Genomic DNA, 27,352 nt, shown 5'->3' with positions numbered 1-27,352 from the left:
ATGGTCTCTGTCACGGCTGACATTCTTAGAAGTGTGCTGGACAATTCTAGCTCCCAACATTTGCGTTGGCTGACTTCAGGCCACCTGCCTTGGATCATTGGCCTCAGAGTTGGAAAGAACCTTTATGAGTTCCAGCATACCACTGCCTTTGACTTTTTAGCTTTATGTCAGACAGGAGAAAGTTCTAGATTGCAAGCTTTCTAAAATTATTTAAGCATGCAGCTGCTATACAAAATGTTCACAGTAGAAATCAAGAATGTATAGCTCAGAGAACATTCACAAACTGATGATGCCTGTGTAATTAACACTGAGTCAAGAGACAGAGCATCAGCCTCAACAGTACCCTTCATGGTCTCTTCCAGTAAGAGTCTTGCCCCCACCGCACCCAGGCTAACCAGCATCCTTATTTCTAGTGGCATGGCAATTTGGCGGGTTCTTGCACATCACTAAGTGTCATAATTGAACATGCATTGATGCATGGCTTCTGTTGCTCAACTTTAGTTTTGCTAGACTTATTCAAATTATTTCAAGTTGTTTTAGATCACTCATTCTCATTGCTTTATTTTATTCCATTTAGGAAAATTTTTTGGCTTAGGGTATCTTTCAGATTTGAGCTGTTATGAGCTGCATAGCTTTAAACGTTACAGTGCTTGACTTCTGTGCACCAGTGTAAATAAGCATTTCTGTCGGACACATTACTCAGGAGAATTGCAAAGCAACAGAGTACCAATGTATTCGGCACCATGCTGCAAAACAGTGTTACCAGCTGGTGGTACTTTCCTGTATCCCCCACCAGCATCCTCCTTATTCCCATCAACACTTGCTTATTATTTATCTAATGTTTGCTATACTGAGTAGGTACTGTGGTATCATGATGTTGCAACAACCAAAGACATCACACCTGCTTTCATGTATCCTGTGGTCATGTGTTGTATGGTGTCTGCTCTCATTTGACCACTTCTTGGGATGCCTGCCTCCTTTTTGTAAACCCTTTGAATTTCTTTTTTGCCCACAAATACTTTTTTTTTAAAAAATCACAATTAAAAAAGTCTAATTCTAAAGCATGCTTTTTTTTTTTTTTTCCCTTTATAGCCTTGCTTGTGAGTCACAGGTTGTAAAGTTTGCCATCTCTTTAGTTTCTCACAATACAGATCATCTCTGGTAGCCCATATTGCTCTCTAACAAGTTTTAATACAGTGTAGCTTCCTCCTTAGACATATTATAGCAAGTTAGGGAGAAGCATTCTTAAGGGCAAACAGTATAAATGCAAATAAACTTTCAAAGGGCGCAAGTCTTTCTTATATAGAAGCAAGAGCTATATAAGTAGTCTAACAAAAAAGTAATAAATTTAAACTTCAATAACTATAAAAAGCAACTTTGATTTCATATTAAATGTGAATTTGTGGAAGTTTCCCAAGTTTATCCTGGTTTTTTTTTTTCTTTGCATTACCCTCAATAAAAAACCTTGCTCTTTTATTTACAATTTTGGGGGGAAAATTACCCACTAAAAACTGGATTCATTTTATACATTATGTGGGCTATCCTATCTTTCTGTGCTCTTGTTTTCAGTCTTAGGGACTAAATTCAAGGCCTCATACATACAAAACAAGTACTATACCATGAAGTTATACTCCCCTATTTTTTAAAAAAGATATGTTTAAATGTTTAGGTCTAATCATCTGTGCCTAATTCTCAGGCCAAACTGAAGCATCTCCCACCATTTCAGAGGACAGAGTGCTCTGCTGAGGCTATATATCAGTCAGCCACATCAAACGTGTTACTAAGCTTATATAATAAATATTAGGAGAGTTATCAACACTTCTGTGTCAAGAAAGGCAAGTGTCTCCCTATGAAGATAAAGAGTTTCCTGAAATGTTCTAGAAAGAGCAGCTTACAACTGCACAGCACACAAGCCAGAACCAGGCTGGGATCAAAGGAGGCTGTCCAGTGCATATTGCTTCCCTTGGAGCTGGGCTCTGCACAGTGTTTGTGTGCTCCAGGTAGGGTTCTTTCAATAGGAAAGTCACCAACAAAAAAGGACAAAAATGCAAAGAATCATGCCACTAGCTAGACCATGGAAAAGACCTTTTCTTTCTGAAAGCTGAAGGAAGCCAAAGCATCACCTTGCTTTTCCTTGGCTGGAAGAGATGCACCGAGCAGCACACTTCATTCACAGCTCTATCTGTGAATGGCCACAAAAGTGCTGTGTGTATTGATTTGAGCTTACAAACAAATGTCAGTCAGTAGGCCAGTTCGCAAATACACACTCTGCAAATAGTAAAGATTGACTTTGTTTTTCCACTCCGAGAAAAACAATAGTGCAGGCACAAAGACTAATAGTCCCTGGTACCGGGACTTAGAAACTGGAGAGAAAATGAAGGTTACAAGCCTGGGAACCATGCCTCGAATACCCGGTCAGTTATAGTCAGATGTTATCTTGGAGAAATCCAGGCTTGGGATTGGCAAATCTTCCAAGAGAAGCCCAGCATCTGGATCATATTAATGGAGTCTATCCTGATTTAAACTGAAAACTCCACCACCATGAAACAATCTTATCATGTCTGACCCACTTTGCAGTTTATAGTTCCCAGGGTATGAAGCAGGAGCTCTCACTCTCAATACTGTTGGCATCTGGGAGTGAATAGCTCTGTTGTAGAGGGCCATCCTATGTCTCGTAGGACGCTGAACAGCACCCTGGTCACATGCCATTACTTGCCATTTGTGTTCCTGTCCTTGAACTCATCACCCATCCTTGACTTTTGACAACCAACCATGCCTCCAGGCATTGCTCCCCACCCTCTGGAGATGGGAGGCAAAGCAGAGAACCTCTGCCAACCTCTGCCCTACACATTATCACCCACAGATCATCTGAGTGACTGTTCTATGCTTCTGACATGGCCAGTCTCCTGTATCTAGATCTGACTTTGCCAAATACAAGGTTATTTCCTCCCTCCCATCTTCATCCCATTTCTAGAGCACATCCATTCTTATGGATCAACTCTTCCTTTCTTATTCAGAAACCTTCCCTCATTCACCAGTTTCCTCTCTCCTAACTATGGTAGGTCTCCTCCCTGGACACCCCCACTAATCTCTCCCTTCTGTACTCCATCAGATTATCACTGTTAAATTGGTATTTTATGACTTGATCTTTTAGACTACACTGTTAATCACATGCCACCCCAACATTTCTTTAAAATGTTAAAGTTTTACTTAACAGGAGTCATTGCTAAACATCCTTTGCAGGAATTTATTAGGAGAGACAGAATGGGCTTGAACAAACTGGTGTTCTGGAGAGTTGGGTGTCCTGATTAAATGCTGGCCCTGCAACATGAACTGGTTGCAAGTGCATTGCAGACAAATTCTCTTAGCTTTCTGTTTATCTAAAAAGTGTCTTCATTTAATTCTCAGTTTTAAAGGTTATTTTTCTTGGACATAACATTTTGAGATTTTTTTTTCTTTTGCACATTAAAGTTTTCAGTTCTATTTTCATCTGTATTTCTCATGAAGAATCAGCTGTTACTTGCGACTACCCCTTAAGCAATGTGTCTTTTTCCAGAAAATGTCATGATTCTCACTTTATCTTTGGTGTTTTAGGGGTTTGACCGGTCTGTGCCTATATTTCATATATATAGTATTCTACATTTTTGTTTCTCTTCTCCTCCTGTCAGTATATCTTGCTCCATCTCTCCTCTCCTTCCATTCTCCTTCATTTACTCTCCTTCTTTCCTCTAAATAGTATTTCTTCTGTTTTCCTTTTGAATGTTTTTTGGAGTGTTGTGTGTGTAGTATGTGTGGCCTGTGTATGTATAGTGTATGCTCATGTGTGTGCAGATGTCCCATGTGCATGAATGTGGAGGCTAGAAGAGAATGTTGGGTGTCTTCTGTTGTTCTTTTGTGTTGCTTCCTTGAGAACAAGTCTCTCACTGAACCCAGAGCTACTGTTTTGGTTGGACTGTCTAATCTGTGAACCTGAGATTTTCCTGTCTCCACCTTCCCTGAAAACATGGAGTTGGGTTACAACTGTGTGTGGCCACTCCTGGCTTTTTACATAGGTGGTAGAGATTGAACTCAGGTCCTCATGCTTGTGTGGCAAACACTCTTTTCTGCTCAGCCATCTCCCTATCATATTTCTTCTACGTTCATGCCGTATGTATGATGTTATTCAATCTAGCTTCCACATTTGATGATATTTATCTTCTGCATCTGGATAATTTTGCTTAACATAATGATCTCCAGCCCCATCTATTCCCCTAAAAATGACATAATTTCATTTTTCTTTTTGATTGAAGGTATGATCAGTGCCATCTAATATTTTTCTGCATACTTTGTGATCTCCTCCTTTTTGAATGTGACCAGACAATATGAAGTGGTCTCAGAGAACTAAAGCCTTGTTCCTTTTGTACTTTTTCCCTGTCTTTTAGATTAAATAATGCCTATGGATCTATTTTTTTCCCAGAATCTCTTGTTTTGCCTACAATATGCTGTTGTCCATTATATCGATATTTATTACAGGTTTGCTTCTCCCCCCACCCACATGGTTTGCTTTATAGATCCAATTCATCTTTGCAATTCTTCATCTGTTCACACATGATAATCATCTTTTTCATTCAGCCTTTGAACATATTTGTTATAGCCTTGCTTTGTTAATTATAACATCTAAGTTAGCTCAGAGTCTGTTATTTTTGCCTGTCTTTTCAATTATGGATCTTATTTTATATTTTCCCAATGTTTCCATAATGTTTTATTATACACTAAACATCATAGATGACGCATTTAAGTAATTTTGGTCTCAGTTATCTTTAACTAAATTTCCTGATACATAAATTGCCAAGCGTATCATTTTGATCTAGTTGAAGCTTGGTGTTCTGCTTTGTTAGAATGGTTTTAGGGAATTTTTAGACAATTATCAACTACTTTCTACTCTACCCTGCTGAATTGAGCAGATGCAAATAATCTACTCATTTGTTTTACTTCCTCTAGACTCCTCAGAATCTCTCCCTGCACTTGTAGTTCAGAGATTATCCAAAGATGTGGGGATGGGGTATAAATTCAGAGATTTTCTCTCCTTGGCACTTCCTTCAAATGGTAATGTGCTCCACCCACAATTTCTAGCCATGCAAGTAGATAAGAATTTTCTTCTCATAACTGGCCAAGAAGATTTCAGTTTTTCTATCTGACATTGTCTTAGAGAAATACTTATTTTGCCCCATTTATGCCTTATTTTTGTTGCTCTCCAATGCCTTCAATAGGTTTTTAAAGATATATATTTCCTGAGATTTGTAACTGGATGCAAGTGTTATCTACATAAAAGCTATTTTACTAATAGTGAAATGGACACTTCTCTTTTTCCTTGTAATACGGTCTTTGACATAAGTCAACATCAGGAAGTATTTGAAGAATCAAGAAAATTGAAAGAGTACAGATTTTTTTTATTATCAGATGAGGATCTCAAGTAAGTAGATAAGGATATTAATTGATTCATTAGAGAAGTTAGATAGCATGCATAAACAGAAGACTCAATTTCAGTACAGTGAGAAACTATAAAAAGCCAATATATTTGTACTAGAAATCAAAAGCATGATGTCATAAAAAAAAAACTTGTTAATTTGGCTTAATAACAAATGATGCACACCGGAGGAAAGAATCAGCTGACTTGAAAAAGAAATTATTCAAACTGAAGCACTAAGAAGAAAAAGAGGTGAAAACAGAATAGAAGGTCTGAAATTACAGTATGATATATTTAGTATCATATGTATTTCATATCATTATGTAACTATGTGTAGTTAGTGTTATAAATATGATTGGAGTCCATAATGGTGGAAAGAGGGACAAGACAACAGAAATATTTAAAGAGATAGTAACTATAAATTTTTCCAAAATTGAAGAATTACTTTCACCTCCAGATTTAAAAAGCAGACAGAACTCCAAGTAGGATCAATGGTGTTAAAATTACTAGGGTATGGAAAAATAATTAATTAGTTAAACATTAATTTGTATATAATACACAAGTATATTAATTTTAATTGTATCATAGCACAAAAAGCAATAGTAGAACCACAAAGTTTCTAGAAGAAGCTATAAGAGTATAGTTTTTCAATTTCAAATAGTGGTAATTTCAGAAGAGATAAGAGTTGTTAGCTATAAGTGAAAAAAATTTTACAAATTAACTATCAAGATCTAAATTTTTCTATAGATAAAAATGCCTGAAGACAGACTAGGGGAAATATGGGTATCAAAGAATTTGAACTCAGTATATATGTGTGTATATATGTATGCATAAACATGTACATGTATATACTGAGGAATATATATATTTCATATAAGTTATTAAATAGACAATATCAAATTTTACAGAGGATATGGAAGAACTATACTTTCCCATTGTTAGTGAGAAAATAAAATGATTATGGAAGACTAATAGTTTTTATAAAGTTAAACATATGCATGTACTATTAATGAGTAATATCACTGTTGCAAAATTACTTAAGAAGATGAAAATATATGTCCTCAAAAGACTTCAGCGAGAGTGCTCAAAGCCATAGTAATAATAGGGCCTTCCACTGGAAACACCACAAATATCTGAACAATAACATGTGTAAACAAGTTGCGGAAGCAACTGGGATGTGAAGACAAATACCTATAATTCCAGCACTTTGGAGGCTGAGTCAGGATTGTGTGAGTTCAAAGCAGCCTGGGCTGGATAAGGAGATCCTGTCCTACCAAATGATGGAATACTTACATAATAGAATTCTACTTAGTAATATAAAGGAATGAACTTAGGATGTATGTAACAAGATAAGTCAATTACAAAAACTTTATGTTGAGTGAAAGTAATAGACACAAAATGCATATGTCATGGTTCTATAAAGATACCAAGAAAATGGCCTGGCATGGTGGCACATGCCTTTAATCCCAGCACTCGAGAGGCAGAGGTAGGACCACTGAGTTTAAGGCCACTGAGACTGCAAAGTGCATTCCAGGTTAGCCTGGAGTACAAGTGAGACACTACCTCGAAAAAGGAAGGAAAGGAAGAAGGAAGGAAGGAGAGGAAAGGAAAAAGGAAGGAAGGGAGGGAAGGAAGGGATACAGTTAGGATACAGAGCCGACCTAAGAAATAGTGGAGGATTAGAGAGGTGGCAATACCGACATAGACTGATACATGACTTTCAAGACTAAGCTAAGAACAAATAATTGATCAAGTAAAAAATAACAGTGATAGCACCTTAGCAGGTAAATAATATGGTGAAAATGCTGCTTCTACAATATTACCCTAAAAGGCAAGTGTACTCTGATTTGTGGAAGGAAGACAGAAAGCTGGAAAGTATAGTCAAAATTCTGAAGTGTTCCAGGCAAGAGAGGATTCATGTATGTATTCCAGTTTGATGGGATTCTACTTTTAAATGAAAGACCTACAAAAACTGTAAAATCAGGATAAAACACTTCCCTTTTAGAATTTACTCCAAGCTTTCCAATTTAATGCATTATTTGGAACCTATTGTATTCGTTTGTTTTTGTTTCTTTGTCTCTTTCTGTGCTGGGAATGGAACCTGGGGCCTCACACATGCTAGGCAAGCTTCCTACCACTGAGCCACACCCCAGTCCTACACCCTTGCTTCCAGTATTCTAAAAAAGAGGCAGTAATAATTAAATATCCACAGGAGAGGAATAGGGCAGTGTTTATTCCTTCTCTTCATTGCACTTACAATTCTATTCCTCCCTCATGAATATTGCTGAGTACATAATGAAAAACTAAATGTTCAAAGAAAAGCCTCCCTCGTTGGGTGTGTTTTTAACAGATGGCCAGCATTTCTTATTATTAATGAAGGCACCTGGGCAACTGCAAGTCTTATCAGCTTCCACGGATGCTGTTTCTGTAGAAACTAATTCAGAAGTCATGCGGTAACCATAGTAACTGGAGGGCAAGTTGCGGTAGTGGTATTTAAGGGAAATGGAAAATCCCTGCCCTTTCTCTGATTCTCTATGCTGGGCTTCTTCCCTCTGTGGGGAAAGAACTGATTTCCCTGGACACTGAGGCATTGGTGTGTAAGAGAGAGGTTGTGTTGCTATTGAACTGGCTGTGGGTCTGGCGGGCTCAGCCTGGTATCATCAATTCTTCCTCAACAGATTCTAACCAGCCCTAGGGAAATTAAACAACTGTGGAGTCAGTTTGGAGATTCTAGGAACATCACACAAACCTTTTCATATGCAGAAAGCTAAAAATGTAACTCCCTTAGTTTAAAAATTAGCAATATTGGCCCAGCATGGTAGCACACACCTTAATCCCTACACTCAGGAGGCAGAGTTAGGAGGATCACTGTGAGTTTGGGCTACTCTGGGATGACAGAGTGAATTCCAGATCAGCCTAGCCTAGAGCAAGACCCTACTTTGAACCCACCCCCAAAAGAAGAAAATTAGCAATATTTTTCATATTCTCCAAACATCTCATAAAAATCCTTTCTATAATCTTTGGGGCATTTGTCATTTTGAATTAGCATGATAGAGGAACACCATTTGTGGCTGAATTGAAGGAGCTTAAAGAAAATCAACAGCATGCCTGCTCTGATAAAGCTATCATCGTCGCTTAGCACCCGTTGGTCTTGTTGTCATGGACATGACCCAGGGTGGCTCTCAGTGACACCTGGGCTCTCACCACTACACTGGGTAAAAGGGAAGGAGGACATGCCCTAGAGGCAGCACATGCCACTTTCAGATCTCACTGGTCAGAAATAAGTTCCAAGGTCATACCTAGCTGAAGAGAGGCTAAGAAATAGAATTTTTATTCTGGGTGAGGAAAATACATGTGCAGCTGAACCAATCACTGAACTAGTCTATGCATGATCTCATTTGGTTTTCCCAAGAAGAAACACTGATACCAGCAGGGCAGAACAACTCTTCTGGGGTGTGAAGGTCACAACACTGAAGTACCTAGTTCAGTCACTCAGTTTGGAAGCACCAATGACTGGGCTGGTCTGGGGCTTGTTAACTCTCAGTCCCAGTGCTCCAATAATCCACTGGTTTCAAACTCCTGACTGATAAGTTATGAGACATCACTTCTTTCTGTAATCTGTTTATAAAAGCATATATCCAATCAATTGGTGACTTAAAAACTAAATAATCAAGGTTTTTAGAATTTAATTTAAAACTAGAGTGTGTTGGCATGGAGTCAGGGTCCAAAGACCTCCACTTTGAGTAAATTATCTTTAATTGATCCTTAGTGGGTAAATTCACATTTCAACTTTGTTCTTCAGACACCTTTCACTTTTATCTCCTGATCTTTACACAAGTGTTTTAGTTTCAAAAATATTTAAAGCACATAATTTTTTAAGTTTTTAATAAATAGGCTTCATTACTAGATGAAAGATAAATTCAGATTAAAAGTAAATGTTTTTTATTTTACAATAAAAACAGAAAATAAATAAAATGATTTTCACACCTAAAATTTCTAACATACAATGCTCTGTCTGCCTGTGTGTGTCATATTTTGAGTGGGTCATATTTGGCAAACAAATTTTCAGGATTAAAATTTAAGAAATATTTCCAAATGTAACAAATCAGTATTTATGTGTAATGAATTTTGGCAGGTAGAATACTACTACAAAATGTAGGAATTCCAAATTTTAAATGACACTCATGGTGAGTACCAGAAATCAAATCCCTTAATCTATAAGACATAGCATTAGCAGTTGAGAGAATTCAGTAAATCACTTCAGATTGTTTTAGAATATAAACACAACACTTCAATTCTGTGGGGGAAAAAAAGCATCCTAGCAGCAGTGCTCACCATCAGGCTAATAGTGGTCTCAGAACAATTCATTAGCTCAGTCATTTGCTGTCAGCCACTCAATTAATTTGCTTCCCACTGAAAGTAGGGGCAGCAATTTGAACCAAAGCACTGCAGGTTCTCAGGGTGATGAGAGTAGGAATTGGAAAGCTTAGTGCACAACATATGTGGCCATGTGGATAATATATTTTAGGCCTATGGGGGCTATCCAAAGAGATTTATTAATGACAACTCCAAAAAGAGAAGGGTCCAGAATAATTTTGTTAATGAATAGGAGATAGGCTCATATATTCATTCTTTCACTTGATAGGCAGAAGCTAAACCAAGACAGTTGAATCTTAACAGGTATAAGACGTGACCATACATCTCTATTTCACCTTAATAAGTATTTGCTTCCTGATCTCAGAAGCTGAAAAAATAACTGATCTTTAATTTGAAGGGTTATAAGGAAAAGGCTCCGGCAAATTGTAAGAAATATGTCAAAATAGCAGTGAGAAAGGAAAAAAAGAAATGAAAGGAAAAAAAATCTTACAGGAAAATCAAAATCTTTGACCAAGCTGCCATTAAGATCTAGAAATTGTAAAACTGGAAAGGACAGTAAGAGCATAAGAGCAAAAGAGACGTTTTCATATTTGATTTGCTGTTAGTGCAAACCATTGCCTGGGTCACTCATTTTCTATTTGGAGTGGGCACCCTGTGATGGATGCTCACTTGGCACATGTCAAGTGGCATTTCTAAAGTGCCTGAGAAATGTTGGGCTCATTTGTTGAATGTCAGGTTTTGTATGTGAGATACTGAGAGCTGGGATCTAGAGTTCAGAGAATCACACATGAGAAATTACCTCATGATATGTTTGTTTCTTCTGTTTTCATTTTAGAAAGTCAGCTTTAGATTATGATTGCGAATGACACATTTGTATAGAACCAATGACTAATGTATTAGTCAGTAAAGCTAATACAATGAATTTTAGTCTTTTCTGATGCAAATAAATATCAATTAACATTGTTCATTCCCTTGCATGATAATCACTGATCCTCAAACTAACTTATGCTGTGCTAAGGGAGAAAACGTTTTTTTTCTTTTTGGTTTTACGAGATAGGGTCGCACTCTAGCTCAGGCTAACCTGGAATTCGCTATGTAGTCTCAGAGTGGCCTCGAACTCAAGGAACTCCTCCCACCTCTGCCTCCTGAGTGCTGGGATTTAAAGGTGTGTGCCACCACGCCTGGCACTCAGGGAGAAAACAGTTTATTAAGTAGGAACTTTGTATGGACACATCATGTGTTGGTACCATTGTTTCCTTTCCTCCCTGCCCCCATTCCACTGAGGGCTCTGTCATTAGTGGGATTGCTGCTATTTACCCTGGCATTGTGGGTTATGAGTTATGAGAGCAGCTGTCAGTCATTGTGGGGAGGGGGCAATGCCTCTGGATATTCTCTCCCACTCTGTGGCTCTTACAGTCTTTCAGCACCGTCTTCCACAAAATTCCCTGAGGCATGGTGGGTGTGTTTTAAGTCTACTTTAGTGTTGAGCTCTCAGCAGCTTCTAGATATCTGTTTTGGTACATGTTGAGTGTCCTCAGTGGCTGTCCCCATCATCCTGGCCCAGTTTGTTAGGTTCACCATGGAAGTATCACTCTTGCTCAACTCACAATTACTCTGTGGTTTCACTGGGACCCTAGTTGAGGCATGAGGTGTGGCTTATCCCCTGCCAGGGAGTCAGCTATCTTTTGTTATCTTGTTAGATTTTGGTTGTCCTTGGTTCTTGCTGCCTTCTGAAGAAGAAAAAGGGATTCTCCAACAGAGAGTGAGATAGGTTAAAGGGGATAAGCATTGTTAATTTAGAGAAATTCTGATGGATGTAGCCTCTCTTTTGGCCAAAGGCTGGTGAGAGCTTCTCATTGGAGCCCATGATGTTGGTCTCTACGGGATTCTGACTTGGTTCCCAGTTCTAGCTATGGGTTCCTTTCTACTAAATCTCTTAGCCAATCAGAGAGTCACTGGTTACTCACCTAAGCTGGGTGCCACCATTGCACAGGTGTGTACATCTTTCAGTCTGTTTTCTTTCATGTAGCAGTGTCCCCTGCTTGCTCACAATGTTCACAGTGTTGTTGGCTGGTTTCCCCCAGTAGCTCATGTAGCACTTTTCAGCGCTATACTGGCTTCTTTCAAAATTCCAGCAGAAACTCTAGATGTTCTGCATTGGGAAAATGTGGTGTTTTCAGCAATAGGGTTTTATCTAAGGGAGAGTTTTAAACTTCTGGAACATTCAAATTTTTTTCAGGATCAAAGATGATCAATACATAGCTGGGTGTGGTGGCACATGCCTTTAATCCTAGCACTTGGGAGGCAGAAGTAGGAGGATTGCCATAAGTTTGAGGCCACCCTGAGACTACATAGTAAACTCCAGGTCAGCCTGGGCTAGAGCAAGACCCTACCTCAAAAAAAAAAAAAAAAAGATGATTAATACAAAGGTATAATTGTGGTTCCCTCATAAAGGTTTGCTTTTCCACATCTGTAATGAAGTGAACTAAACATTAGGGATATGAATGAAGTAGGTTAGTTTTGATAAATGCTTGTCTTAATGAAGGTCATCTCTTATGGAGGGCTTGATGAAACCTTCAGAGTTCTCTTATGTATTTTGTGAATAGTAATTGAACAAATTTATCAATTTAAATATCAAGTAGAATACACATATGACTTCAAATTTGCACAAGCTATGTTGTATCCATGAATTCCAAGATTTATTTTGTATTAGTGTCCTTATCTCTGAATAACAAGCTACACCAGTTTCGTGACCTTACTGTTTTTCATAGCCCAGTAGACTGAAGTCCAGCATGTGCTATGCAAACATCCAGGTGTGGTCAGGTCTTCTTCCTATCTGGAGACTAGAAAACATTCCCTTTTCTTACCTGTCCAGCTATTAGAAGTCACTAATATTCCTACTTCCTCTGTCTTGAGAGCTAGCATGTTTCTCTCTAACCAAGAGTCTCGACTTGATTTCTCTGCCCCTCTCCTCCACTCCAGGGGACTAATGTGATCACATTGTGATTGAAATCTAGAGTAATCTCCCTAATTGTTTATTAGCAAATTTAATGCCCCCAGCAACTTCAATCCCTGTTAGTCCTGTAATCTAACATATAAGGTATCCTTTTATAATTTAACTGACAATTCTCTTCTTATTAGAACGTAGAATAAGGGAGCATTTCACAATTGAAGGCTCTTAACTTTAATAAAATACTCACTACAAAGCAATTCTAATCATTATAAATAAGATCTAATCCTTTCTCTTTTGTGAGCTATAACTCATGCTCAAAATGTTGTCAAAATCATTTCCACAGAAAGATTTATTCTGTAATAAGTCTCTGGACTTCAATTTCTAAATTTTAAAGTAATCAGTTTTTAAAGTTCAAGTGGACACTCATCTGTCTTTAGCGATGGTAGCTGATTAAATTGCTAATGTACTTTATTAAAGATGTTTAAGTCAGTAGACCCCTTATAAATTAATACTTACTAATAATATTTCTTTTATGTTTTATTTTCAAAGTTAATCTTTCACTAACAATTTCTCATTTATAAGAATACCTGCTCTTGGGGTCGGAGAGATGGCCCAGTGGTTAAAGACACTTGCTTAGAAGACCTGAGTTCAGTCCTCCTCAACACTTAAATAAATCTAAGCACGAAGTAGCATGGGCATCTGTAATCCCAATGTCAATGAAGCAATGAGAGGTAAAGCCAGGAGAATCCAGAGGGTGGCCAGCAGCAACAGTAAAAACAAGAGAAACCCTGCTTCACACAAAAGCCCAGAGAAACACCCCAAGTTGTTCTCTGACCTCCATGCATGTGCTATGAAACACTTATGCACACTCATTCTCATTCTCATTCTCTCTCTCTATCCATATATACAAATAAAGGGTAATAAAAGCATCTGTTCTGACCAATTTTCCACTGAGCTTGCATAGCTGAGACATTGTTAAGGAGTATGAAATATGAATTACAAACAGTGCTGAATGAATTCTGCATTTGAATAGAAGCATCTTCATGGCCAGTATCCACTGCCTATAACTCCCCATTCACAGAGACCCATCCACCCCAAGAATCAGGTCTTCAAAAGAAAATAAAGCCTTATGTCCCACAGTGGTGTCTCAGTCAACAGTGGACTGAATATGTAGTTCACCTGTAAGATTGTAGTGTATCACCTTAACATATAACCTTAGTTTGTGAGTGAGTGCACTCTATTTGGAGGATGCTATTAATCAGGGAGGAAGATGGTACAATGATGAATCACTGCTCAGCAAAGTTCTCCACACCTCCTCAATGCTGACCAGAGAGAGAGAGAGAGAGACACAGGATTTCCCTAAGGACCTTTGAAGAAACTGATCATTTGAAATGCTGACTCATCTCAGGACTCTTGAGCTTCTAGTAAGTAGGAGGAGAGGCCAAGCATAAAGCTTATTTTGGCCTGGAGAGATGGCTCAGCGGTTAAAAGCACTTGCTTGCAAAACCTGCTGGCCAGGGTTCAATTCCCCAGCCACTCACTCAAAGACAGAAAGCCATTACATTACAGCACCAAGAGACCTTGGCCCACCCATACACATGTGCATGCACACACACGCCGTGTGCCAATAAATAATTTATAAAGTTCATTCTATTATCATTAATAAAACATTTCATAAGTATGACAAAAACAGTCTGTGCAAGGCATCTTTCAAGATTTTTTAAAATTCTGATTGGTTGCTTGTTTACACATAGTAAAATGGCAGTTCATTCCATGAAAGCCAGCTGAGATGGATTCAGTAAAATCATGTGACCCGCTGGCCTCTAATTCTTAACTCAGCGTTTCACTGGCAATGATAGCCACATATGGAGTCAAAAATCGTGCTACGGAAGAGCCTGCTTAACTATTGGAGTCTGAGTGCATTATAGTATGCTGAAATAATTGCCAAAGGTCTGAGAAACCTCTGTACCCATGTCACAGTTCTTACTTTGACATCAAGGACTCATCAATGAAGAGATAATGTGTCAGACCCTGCTCCTTCCAACCATCAAAATAATTTTCCCCTCCCTTTCAGAATCAAATCCATGTGGATCAAGTATAAATTTAATGTTGCTAATTGCAACAGAAGTGAAAGTTAACTCTTAAAGACTGAGGCTGTTGGTCGTCACATAGAATTCCCAGGAGAAGAAGAATTCCAGCAGGCACACAATAGGAGGCAAAAAGGTTTTGAAGAGGTGTTATTACCACCAAAATTTATTTCCTAATTATGTTCCCATGCTAAGGATCTTGTCATTTTCAGGGGGTTCCCCGGCGTAAAGAAGTGGGTGGTTTGCTTTACAACATTTATAGTTGTTTGTCCATATTAGTAATTTTGTAAAAATAAGTGTTGAGAGAGTTAGGTTAATGTCAGTGCAGGTAAGAATTTTAATGGTGTTCAGTAGCTGGATTGCACACAGTCCCCACCAGGCCAGGCCACCTACCCTCTTACCTCATTTTTGCTTGGTTTCTTCTTCTTTTCAGTTTCATCTCTCTCTAAAATTCCATCTTCAAACTAGAACTGAGTACTAGTTGACTCCATAGTACCCCAAATGCACACACCAGCACAAGTCCTGCACACACCTTGCAAATATATCATGATGCTTTGATATTTGTTTCCATGCCTTCCCCTCTCCTAGAACACTAGTATCTCAAGACCAGAGTCTTGTTCATGTTGGACTTTCTGTCCCTGGCAATGAATCAGTGACTTTAATATAGGACTCTGATGCATGGGCTGGCTTTCTCAAGGGTGCTGTGTTAAGAAGAAGGCACAAGAGAACTCTTACTTGGCATCCTAAAACTGTGCTTGGAAATGTATTGGTGAGTATGCCCCTGCCCGTGAGGCCTGTAAAGGCGTACTCTTCAGGAGTGGCCTTTGAGGACAGAGCCATATTTCTTGGACATGTAATTACTTCACAGACAGAAAGTACTCTGAAAACACAATGATTTTTCCCTAAGCTGGTAGAAAACCACTAACCACATCCCCCTCCACACACACAAACCTCTGCTCTATAAAATAACTGACAAAATCATTCTGGTACAGCTGCATCTTCATCACCATAACATAGTTTATGTATGAGTAAAATTTAGGAAATGGCATTTTGGAGGATGCTATTAATCAGGGAGGAAGATGGTACATTTGGTACCTGAATAAGGGCATGTACAATACAGTTGCAAGATTTGCTAAGGACACTTTTATTCAGAGTGTTAGTAATTATGCCATGAAACCTATTAAAGACACTTTAAAAAGAATAAGGTAGATAAGAATATATATATATATATGTTTCCCCACAAGGGGCTGGGGAGATGCTTAGTTGGTAAAGTGTTCGCTTCACAAGCATGAGGACCTGAGTTTGATTCCCATGTGTCTATAATCCCAACACTGGTAAAAAGGCTTCTGATCAGCCACACCAGCCTAATTGGTGAGCTTCAGGCCCAAAAGAGACCCTGTCTCCCAAAGTGGCAGATGGCATTCCTAAGGAAAAACACACAGGTTGTCCTCTGACCTCTATATACATGCTCACACATGTGCACCATTACATACAAACATACACATACACACACAAAAGAATATGTGTACTCAAATAAGTTATTTTATTGTGAATTAAATAGAAAATTATGATAAAAGCCTTATACTTTCAGGCTGGAGAGACGGCTTTGCAGTTAAGGCACTTGCCTGTGAAGCCCAAGGACTCAGGTTTTACTCTCCAGGTCCCACGTAAGCCAGACACACAACCCATGTAAACCAGATGCACAAAGTGACACAAGTACACGAGGCAGCACATGTGCACAAGGGGCACAAATGCAGCGGCTGGAGGCCCTGGCGTGCCAATTCTCATTCACTCTGCCCCTCTCATAAAAAAAAAAAACAAAACACCAGTCTGTTGAGTTTGCCTCAAAAAAAAAGAAAAGCTGTATACTTTCCAGTTGAAGGCTTTGTCTTTAATTCTGTTAAGATGTTATGTCATTTTCACGTGATTAAATAAATAAATAAATAAATAAAATCATGATTCACATATAGCATAAGTTGGTACCTGTCCTTCAGCCATTTTTTCTTACCAGTTACAAGGTGCTTATGGGCATGTCTTTTCTAGGTGAGGACCTATGTCTTGAGTTTGTAACCTGTCCTGTTTAACGTTACACCAAAGAGTCCAGACCTCACAAGTACTAGGTGTGTCATCAACTTGAAAGCAAAGGCACTCAGATAGCTTGCTATGGAGTTCTCTCCATGATGCTAGCTTTGTAACACCCACAGAACTGGTTTTGTAAGCTCTGTGACAGTCCTCAGTAGTCAGCCATTGCTCAGCACATCAGCCTTAATCCTCCAGGAACTCTGGTGGGAACCAACATGGAGGAATATATGTGGTCAGTGTAGGTAAAGGAAAGTGCTATTGGAGGAGTGACTACCTCTTATCTGGGTGGGTCAGATCAGAACATCATCTTGGAAAGGTGATGTTTGAGTTGGGTCTTGAAAGATGAGTCAAAATCCTACTTTTGCTGGTGAGACAAGGAAGGGGGTTAGGTAAAGTGGCTATGTGTGAAAAGGCCTGGAGATTCAAGGCTGCCATTACATTCAGAGTAAACACCGGATCACAGACGATACCATCCCAGGACTTGAGCAATAACACACTGTGCAGACCATCATCATCGATGACACTGCCCTGACGTTGTATTTATTACCCTAATATGTACCTTATTGTAGTGTCAACTGTTTCCAGACTTCAAAATACTCATCTAACAAAACCTGACAACTTATTAGTCACTTACGTGTGTTTTTAGCACTGTTGCAAACATTGCACCTACATGATCCAGTTCATCCATATAGCTCCATGATCTGTGCACTTTCATGATCCCATTTGTCCTAAGACAGAAACCAAGGCTTTGTGGTTTAACTTGCCTGAATTTTCAGAGGTCACACAGGAAAGCAAGGATCCAATCCAACATAGTCTAGCTGTTTTCCCTTTTTGTTAAAGAAGATTCACTTTTCAGATGGTGGTGATCATTGGAGAGACTCAAAACTCATCAATGAGCTGAGAAGTGACAGTTGAGTGTTTAGCACTAAAAAGTACATTTGCCTTAGCTCAGGGACCCTTATAGAAGAGGTGGCAGAAAGAATACCCAAACCAAAGGATGGAGAGTGCTTTGGAACACTGTCCTCCAGACACAAAGTGGTCATTGTATTCATGACTTCACATAGTAGTCGTTACCTACACAAGACCTGCATAATGGATCCATCAATTTGTCATCAGTAAAGTTGGAGGAGGGCAAAACAAAAGACCAAAATAAGAAGGACTATTTGGAAAGAAGGGGTTCAGTGGAAAGGAGATGGGGGAGAGTAATGAGAGCAGCTCTAATCAATGGGCATAAACATATATATTTGGAGGGCAATTTGGTGGATCTAACATTCATTTAGCCAAACAATAATAGTATCTTCCTCATAGGATTCATGATCTTCCCAGCCATGGGTTTTCAGTCCCAGACAAAACTTCCCTCCTGTGGAGCAGGCCTCAAATCCAATCACAGAGCACTTGGTTACCCTCTAACAGATAGGCCACTCTTGCACTAGTGGTCACATTTTGCTCAGCTAGCCAGTTGTACCACTTGCAGGGTCCATTGCTGGTTAAAACTGTTGATGACTTTTCTCCCACAACAGAATGCACAGCACTTCTAGCATTGTGACAGCTAGTGAATAGAGAGGAAGCTTCCCACTTAATTCTAGCTTGATTTCCCAATGGCCTGCAACTAAAGCACCACATGTCCATTTTTACCTCACTGGTCTATTGGTACAGTCCTGCTGCATTCATCATTACTTTGATTTCTTTAATAATAGCTGCATGGAGAGACAATTCACATATCATAAAATTCACCTGTTAAAATAAGGCTTAGTAGATGTTAGGTATTCATGATGTTAGAGAAACATTACAGCCATCCAATTCCAGAACATTTTCATCACCCCCCACAAAAAAGCCCCATATCCATTAGCAGTTGCTGTCCTTTTTATCCTCCCCTCAAACTACTAGTAACTCATTTGCTTGACTACATTTTCTGTCCTGGACATTTTATATGGTTAGAATCATACAATATGTGGCCTTCTGCATCTGGCCTCTTTCACTTGGCATGTTTTCAAGGTTCATATGCATCATAGTATATTTTGGAACCTCCCTTCTTTTTTTTTTTTTTTTTTTTTTTTTAAATTTTTATTTATTTATTTATTTGAGAGTGACAGAGAGAAAGAGGCAGATAGAGAGTGAGAGAGAGAATGGGCGCGCCAGGGCTTCCAGCCACTGCAAACGAACTCCAGACGCGTGCGCCCCCTTGTGCATCTGGCTAACGTGGGTCCTGGGGAATCGAGCCTCGAACCGGGGTCCTTAGGCTTCACAGGCAAGCGCTTAACCGCTACGCCATCTCTCCAGCCCCCTCCCTTCTTTTGATTGCTAAATGTATTCCATTGCATGGATCCATTTATCATGATGGACATTAGAAATGTTTCCGTATCTCAGCTGGTATAAATACTTTTATGAGGATTTTTTTTTTTTTTCAGTTTCTAGAGGCAGAGTTACTGGGTCATATTCTTCAGTGTTGCAAGGAACTGCCGAGCCATTTCTGCAGCGGTTCCACCAGTTTACATTTCACCAGCAATGTGTGAGGCTTGTAACTTCCCCACATTACCAGGCACTTGTTACTGTCTGTCTTTTTTATTATATTTATCTTAGCGAGTATGAAGTGGCATCTTGATGGAGTTTGATTTGTGTTTTGACTTACTTTTTATATGCTTAGTGTTCTGTGTCATTAAGGGAAACTTAATTTGCTTATTCTGTAATTAAGTGTTTTCCACACTCTTCTAAATCCTGTACCAAGCAGGATTCATTTAAAGAATCAGAACCACTAGAATATATGATGGATGGATGGATGCTTACACACATGCAAGGGTCAGAGAGCAGTTAAGGTAAAGAAAGGCAGAGAAGGAAGCCAGCTCTGTATTCACCCAGAAAAGTTTGGGGCTAAGGTCTATGTAGGAGGAGTAGAGCTGCAACAGATCTGCATAGGAGCAGGTTAGACTCAGGGACCTGGGCAAAGCTCATGGTAAAGAGACATCAATTCCTCCACTACCAGTGCCAGTAGGACCAAGCCCTCGGTAGCCTCTGAGGGATATTCGTATCCAAGGAGGTAGATATCTACTAGGGGTGGATGAAAGAGACTGTGTCAGGGTTGTCTCTGTAGTCAGCAGGTGCAGCTAAAGTGATTTCAATGTCTTATTGCCTCAGCAAAATTGTTCCCACTCTTAATGTTACAGAGAATTATTTTAACTACAAAGTCTCATTTGACAACTAGAAAGATTTAAAAGGGAAATCTTTTAATATAAAAATTTAATGTAAATGAATTTCAGTGAAAGCAGAACCTTCTAAGCTGTGAAAGAGGGCAGAGAAAGAGAGATGACCCCAGGGATGGGCTTGAGGGGACAAAGAAAAGACATAATTTGAGAGGCCCAACTTTACGACACTTGGCCGTCATTATCTTCTGCTGGGAGGAGAAGCACAGGCTGGACGCTGGGGGGCTTACTGGCATGTGAAGCACCTCACTTAGCACTACACACCACCGCACTGGGTTGGCCCAGCCTTGTGGTGGCACTCTGCAGAGGCGTACGTTGCAATTATGGGTCTTCAAAGCTGTGTATAGTTCCAAAAGTCCCCTCTGTGTTCAGGATACCACCTATCTTTAATAGAATTTGCTGCTCTCACAGGGCAGCTCAGAGTTCTGAAGAGAACCCTGGCTCAGGGGCCCCAAGGAAATAGGGCCATATGGCATTCGGGCATTCGGTCTGCTAATTATACACTCCTAGATTGAGAATATTTTATTTAGTTGTTTGCAAATGCAGAGAGAGAGAGAGAGAGAGAGAGAGAGAGGGAGGGAGGGAGGGAGGGAGGGAGGGAGGGAGGGAAGGAGGAAGAAAACGAATGAGAATGGGTATGCCAGGGCCTTTAGCCACTGCAAATAAACTCCAGATGCATGTTCCACTTTGTGCAATCACCTATTTGTGGGTACTGGGGAATCAAACCTGGATTGTCAGGCTTTGCCAATAAGCACCTTAGCCACTGAACCATCTCTCCAGCCTCAAGAATGATTTTTTTCTTGCATGTAGTAATTATGATTTAGATAACTGTTATTAGGAATATGTAAAACATTTGTTATCATGAAAGGCTAGGGAGGCGGCTCAGTGGGCCAAGTGCTTCCTGTGCAAGCATGAAGACCCGTGTTTGGATCCCCACATAAAAGCTCGACATTGCAGCCTAACAACCTGCGTTTGACTACTGAGGACCCACATAAGCCAGATGCACAAAGTGGCACCTGCATCTAGAGTTCATTTGCAATGGCTGGGGCCCTGGCATGCCTGTACACATGTTCTGTACCCGTCCATCTCTCTTTCTTGTCTGTATCTCTGCTTGTATATAAATAAAATATTTTAAAATAAAAATATAAGGTGGAAAGCAACTGAGGAAGACACTGGATGTCAACCTTTGACCTATATACACATATGAGCATGAACATGCATGTGCCTACACATATATGACATGAATGCACACATGCATGCACACCACATGCACAGCACTGAAAATATTTCAGTGCATTTGAAGTAATAGCACAGGTTGCTAAGAAGGAAACATGGAGATAAGTATACAGTACCAGCTCCTACTCTTAACTGAAAAATAAATAAGAAATTCAGTTCATGCCATCATGGCTGCCTTAAGAGCTACTCTTGGAAATCTCATCCTTTCAGGGAACTGAAAATTACTGGAAATAAGGGGAATGATAGTTGAGGGTTAACACATATCATTTGATCAATCCCATGCCATCTATCTTGGTTTGAACCATCACTATGATTCCTGAGAGGGCCGGGTACTCAGCCCATACCTGGCAAGTAGGAGCCCCACAAGCCATGGGCCACGGTTCAGACAGGCTCGCCCTGCATATCATTCCATGCTTGATGTTATAGACAGCTTCAACAGTCACCCTGCATAACCTGCCCTTGCTTTTGGGCAAGTTTATCACAAGCTTTTCTATAGAAATCACTGCACAGATATTTAGTCACTTACAAAATCAACCAATTCCCATGGTGAGATTTATTTCTGTGGTAGTCAAATCTGAGATTCTAACTTGCACAGAGAAAACTGTTGTCATGGAGACCATTCCTATTTTCACTAGGCAGGAGCTACTGTTCACTTGCATGGAAACAGGTTGAAAAACATGATAAGGGAAACAGTGGAAAAAATCAGACACAAATCCATTTTTCTGAAAAATATTGATAATCACTGCTAATTTTATTGTGAATGGAAATTAGCCCATAAATACTGGATCCTAAAAAATCTTTCAATACTGGATAGGAGAAAAAACATAAAGCTAATATAGACAGTTTCTGTACCAATGTTTTTCTTTTGCCAATGAAGATGGTCAGTTATTAGGATGACTGTGTTTTAATTTGTCCTTTGACTAAGTGAACTAATGGAAGGTAGCTGAGTTTTGAGTAATTTATTTTCCATATATTTTGGCTTTCTAAATGTAATGTTACCCTATCAGAGAAGGAATGGCTTGCCATTTGTGGCCTTTGAATGTAAAATACCCCAATAGATAGACTCATGTGTTTGAATGCTTAATCCCTAGTTGGTAGCACTCTTTGGGGAAGTCATGGAACCTTTTAGAAGTGAAACCTCCTTTGTGGAAGTGTGTCACAAGGACTGTGGAATCATAGCATACTTGCCATACTTTCCTGGCATGAAGAACTCCACCCTCTGGAATTGTAAGCTCAAATGAACTCTCTTCCCTTAGCTGCTTTTGATACAGTACTTTGCCCCAGCAACAAAACAGTAACTGAAACATCATCAATGTGAAAGAATTGAATGTCTCAAACTCATAAGCAAGGAAGGAAATGAACTGCATCTGCACACATGCTTTCCTTATAAAGTTGTAAGTTGGCTTCTAAGAAGGGGACTCTTGTGTTAAAGGCCTTATGGTATTTGTGCTTTTTTAAATGATGGGGCATTTTCAGGGTGGGCAAAGGTTAGGCCAGAGGTAGTATGCGCCATCCCATTCCTCATTCAATGGTCTGGCCATTCTTTCTCCCTTGGAGAATTGCCAATCATCAAGTTAGGCAGAAAACCATGCCATTGTGGGAGGGACACATCCTACAGAGTTAGCAGTTACCATGAGAGTAGATTTTGGGTTTCTGGGTATCTACCTCTGAAGAGAAGCTATCAGCATGATGTGGGGAAGTGTTCTCAAGAACTGGGGGGTCTCCTTGGTTCTCAGGTAAGGCTGCCTAATGTTCAGGATATTTACCCCTTGGATTCCCAAAGAATGGAGACCAGAAGAAAGAGGAAGAGAACTTTTTAATGAGGTAGAACTAGAAGGGTTTAACCTGAAGAGTCAAGGTGGGCACATGATGAGAGAACAAGGAACCAGTGCTTCAGATCTATCCACTGAGACTTATTGTAGGAAAACTACATCCTGCCCTGATGACAGACTATGGCAAAAATAACTAGTTGATTCCATAACTAATAATTTAATTGTTCAGTTCTTTAAAGTCTGTTCTGTGTGGCCTAAAACTCAGAACTTGGTGTTGGGGATAGGAGATGGATCCCTGAATTTATTACTTGCCTTCACTTTTGGATTACCATTTAGCTTTGTGGACAGTTTAGTGACCCAAACTGCTCTCTGGTTCATTTTTAACTGAGCAGTGACAAGCAGTTTGAGGATTACTTGTTGAAATGTTAGCATTTCAAAGTTTTAAACTGTCTCTTTGAGAATCCATCTTCCTACTCTTGCCAATTCCCTCACTTCGTCCCTAACACAAGGACTAATTTTCCTTCAATGAATATGTTTTATTTTTGAAATACAACAAAAAAGTTATTTCTTAAATAAAAATTCTTGTCTCTACTAGTTACCCCACTAGAAACTGGAGGAGTGGATGAGAAGGCTTCTCTGTTTTTCACTTAAACTTGAGTCCCTGGAAAACAATAGTCAAGGCATTTCTATATGAAAATTATATTTCTAATTTTTTCTACTTTATCACATATATTTATAATAGCATGTTTTAATTAGTCCTTAAATAGCCCTGATATGTGTAAGTTTGAAATTTTCTATCTAGACAATGGAAAAGTTTAAGCTGAGGGTGTAGTTCTGTGGCAGAGTGCTTACCTCATAAATGAAAAAATAATGGTCCTGTGTCTGTTTTATTATCCCAAAATCATTATTGGTAGTATCAGACAGCATGGCTGCACCCCACATTCAGGCACAGGGCAGCACACCGTGGGCATGAGAGCAGACCCAGGAAGCCATAGGGAAAATAACTTTCTGGGAAAGAGCTCAGAGCCTGCTGGTGAGGGCCCTACACAAAGACAAGGTAGCATGTGTGAGGAGGAGACATCCTCTAGAGTCTATGTCTGGGAAGTAAAGCCCAGTGTGTGCATTCAAGCATAGTTCAAGGATCTCCATTTGCACATACTTGGTAACTGCCTAACAGCACACATCTCAGGGTTAGAACATCCTTAGATGGCATACCCTCTGCAGAGCCTTGGGCAGAATGCTGAACCTCACAGCCTGTACCTGCCACTTTATTAAAGTCCCCTGCCTTGTCATAACAGTCTCTGCATACATTTTCTCACCCCGGGCAGCATCATAAGTTAAAGCCATGGAGACCCTGGCAATCAATTTTCACCTAAGGAACTATAAATACTGAGTGAGGTGACACTGTCTTTTGACTGTGACCTAAGGCCAGAGTGGCTCTCTATCATTGCAGGATAATCCTGCCATATTGATGCACATCTCTGTTTGAAAACTATCTGTGCAACACATAGAAATATCTAAGTTTGATGGGTCATAGCCTTGCAGAGATACTGCTTAGCTGTGTCTTGCTAGAAAAGTGGAGATGATAGGTAGATAATTTTTTACATGTCCTGAGAGGTAGAGAAGATGTATTGGTGCCTGGTTGTTAGGATATTCTAATAAATAGGACTTTTATTTTTGTTTTCAGTGATGTGGATCAAATCCAAGGCATTGAACATATTAGATATGCATTGTATTCCCAAATATATATTCATCCCTTGATTTGTAGAAACAGAGTCTTTCATTGTCTCTCAGGTTGGCTTTGACCTTGTTGAGCAACAGAGCAGGACTTTACAGAAAGCACTACAGGGATATCACACAGCCTCACATACCCATTCTCAGGCTCACACGCACACACCTGTACATATCTGATAAATTCAGGGAAAGGCAGGCAAAGAGGGAAGGGAGGTGGAGTTCTTTGTTTCTGGCAAATTCAAACAGCTTGCTGCCTCCCTTAGAGAGCTGTTATTATGAGCATGCTCAGAGACCAGAACAACTTGACTGGAAATCCATCAAGGATTGTGGTGTTTACTACTCTTGCTCACTTTCAGACACCTTCTCAGCAAATTGGATAATAGATATCCCAGAAATGTTAATGCCATGGCTTAGACAACACAAGCAGCTTTGAGAACCATACCTTTCTCCATCTAATGATGCATGTACTGCAGCCAGTGGTGCCTAAAAGAAAACGCTTGCCACATATTTGTAACTTCTCTGATAGGGCAGTAAATTTACAGCACTGCTGTGTGGTCCTGAATATAGCGAATCTGTTAGCACAGAACAGGGTTTCTAGAAAACCAATCAATCAGTAATAATGTTCTACATCTGATACAGTTTACAAATGTGCTCAAAAGTCTATCCTATAAAAGTCATGCATGATGCACATAGAAATGCTAAAATGAACATTTTGCAGTGATAAATAGCTGTCCAAGATTTTTAAATGCTGATGAATTACTACAAGTGGACAATGCTTAGGAGAAAGGTATCTAGATCTTTATCTTGTATTGTGGTTGTTCATCAAACGCCAGAGCAGTCAAAGTCTCTGGGCATCTGATCATAGACACAAAGAGATGAAATCTGAAAGACAATTGATTTTTTTTCCAGTTCATTTATTACTTTCCTATATAAAAGCCTGAGTGAGTCCAGCACTCTTTGTCTACTGCTGAATAACTTTCTCTGAGCATGTAGCAGCACCTGGTCAACAAATCTTTATGACTCAATTTAATGACTTCTATCATTATATGGACACAATCAGTGGCAAACTGGGAAAGTAAGAAATCAGGTAATTTCACTTCTGTGTAGTCAAATGGATTTGGCTCCTGTCCCCAAACTTCCAAAGGTTATTATGAAGCAATAAGTGATAATGCCCTGGGAAAAGAAATGCTGAAACCTAGCAAACTTTATTTATTTAGAAAACTATAAAGACATGAATTCTAAGAGGTGAAACAGAAAACATATCTTCCTTTCAAACCGTTTCTTATTTTATTGATGCTCTTCTGGTGGCCTGGAAATAGTTATTTTGAGCAAAAATACAAAATAAAAAATTCCCCAAAGAATAACGTGGCTGAGACTAAATAATAAGGAAATGAATAGTCCTTTTGCAACTGTAGGCTCACTATGTGCTTTTTCTTCCATTACTGTGTTGGTCTACTCACCTGGAGTCTCAATATGTGAAGCAAAGTGCAAGTGATCAAAGCCATTCTCCAATAGTTCATGTTCCAGGAATCTATCCTTTAATCCTTCCACTAGTTGGGTGTTTGTGTGCACAAAAACAATGAAAGCAAAATTAATACCAGCCAACACATATTAAGCATACATCATAGGCTATGCACCCACAGTGTTCTTGGGCTTTAGATTATATTCTCTTATAATGCCCACAATGCCCACAAGTCATAGTATTCTTCTCATTTTATGAAGGACATAAACCATGCATAAAAGGTTGACTATCTTGTAACTGACAGCATTTATGAGTTTAGAACATTCCCCTAATCACTTTTCTTTATTAGCAGAAGCTTTCACACAGATTAATGTGTTCAACCTTCAGAGTGACCCAACAACAAAGAATTTACTATTCTCATTTTTTCCCCTGGAATAATTCTCTTGGTCACTTAGTAAAGGACAGAGTCACAGTTTGAACTCTTTCAAAAGTCTGTGCTCTTTCTACCCTCTTTCATTGCTTTCACCCCATACTCATATTTGTGCAGGGAATGCCCTACTTTGTATTTAATAAGGAAAGTATAGGAGGAAAAATGAACAGAACTAAGAGATAAACATTTTTAGGTTTGTTTTTTTTACTGAAAGAAAACAGTGAGAGGGGCATTGTGCCAACAAGGAAGAGCATGAGATTTAGTTTTCAAGGACTGTATTGTGAAAAAGGATGTTTGTCATTAAAAGAGGGACAGAAAGATATGTCTAGGCTGCTAGGAGAAGGAATTCTGTATCTAGTAGAATGCTTCTGGCTGCAAGCAGTAGAAACTTCCAGTGTAGGATATAGGCAGGAGTTCATTCTTCCACTAACAAGAGGCCCTGAGGGGGGAGGCCAGCTACCATCTCAGCTGCTCAGACACCAGAATGCAGTCTCTGTTTCTTCTCAACCCCGAATGTGAATCAGAGATACCATGATCAATCTCAAAAGCAGGCGCAAGGGAAGAGTGGTTACACCA

The 27,352-nt window shown here is 39.4% G+C and overlaps 1 protein-coding gene across 1 annotated transcript in view; it reads left to right on the top strand.

Moving 5' to 3' along the window:
- Trim9 (tripartite motif containing 9) overlaps positions 1 to 27,352 on the top strand; it is a 95,905-nt gene that overhangs the window by 16,873 nt on the left and 51,680 nt on the right.

The sequence above is a fragment of the Jaculus jaculus genome, chromosome 7 (genome assembly GCF_020740685.1).
Source record: "Jaculus jaculus isolate mJacJac1 chromosome 7, mJacJac1.mat.Y.cur, whole genome shotgun sequence".
NCBI classification, from domain to species: Eukaryota; Metazoa; Chordata; class Mammalia; order Rodentia; family Dipodidae; genus Jaculus; species Jaculus jaculus.
The sequence above is the reverse complement of the archived record's forward strand: the minus strand, read 5'-3'. Positions and strand labels throughout refer to the sequence as shown.